This window comes from Apis dorsata, unplaced genomic scaffold (assembly GCF_000469605.1).
Source record: "Apis dorsata unplaced genomic scaffold, Apis dorsata 1.3 scaffold_293, whole genome shotgun sequence".
Taxonomy (NCBI): Eukaryota; Metazoa; Arthropoda; class Insecta; order Hymenoptera; family Apidae; genus Apis; species Apis dorsata.
In genome coordinates this window covers 773,408-774,015 of record NW_006263568.1, presented here as the reverse complement: position 1 = coordinate 774,015, position 608 = coordinate 773,408, and the positions used below count along the sequence as shown (strand labels likewise).

The 608-nt window shown below is 27.3% G+C and overlaps 1 protein-coding gene across 5 annotated transcripts in view; it reads left to right on the top strand.

Moving 5' to 3' along the window:
* Positions 1–608, top strand: part of LOC102673995 (AT-rich interactive domain-containing protein 2-like) — a 51,845-nt gene that overhangs the window by 32,245 nt on the left and 18,992 nt on the right. The window lies entirely within an intron of this gene.

Genomic DNA, 608 nt, shown 5'->3' with positions numbered 1-608 from the left:
TGTGCGTTTGTCCTATATGAAGAAATGAAATCAAGAACGTAAAAAAAAAAAAAAAAAAATTATTAAACTCTTCGATATTATTCATTTTATCCCAATTGCATTTCGCAGTTTTATGTTTTACATTAAGTATCGAAGTTGCGTAATTATCAGAATTGTAGATGTCACTGCTAAAGTTTAAATTATACGAGGAATTATTTGGATTTTTTTAATTGAACTTCTGAGTAGAAAGTTGATTATTCAATAAATAAAATAATTTAATGTACATAATAATTTTTAATATTGTAATATTTATAAAAAAAAGTATTTAACTCTCTTGTAGATGGATTTTGAGCATTCTTCTTAAGCTTCGAGATTGGACAAAGAAATGTGCGAAGAAAACGAGAGAGAATAAAAGGGATGTTGTCAAAGGCAACATGTTCAAATCGTATTTTCTTGGGTCATTAACATTCGTTAAAAGAAAAAAATACAAAAGTATTATATGTACATTTGAATTCCGTTAAGTTCAATCCTCTCTCTCATTATCTTTAAAGTTAAGTTAATACACACACCAATTGTCTTCAAATACACTGACAATTTCCCTTCCAACCAATGGTTCTGCTCTTTATTCC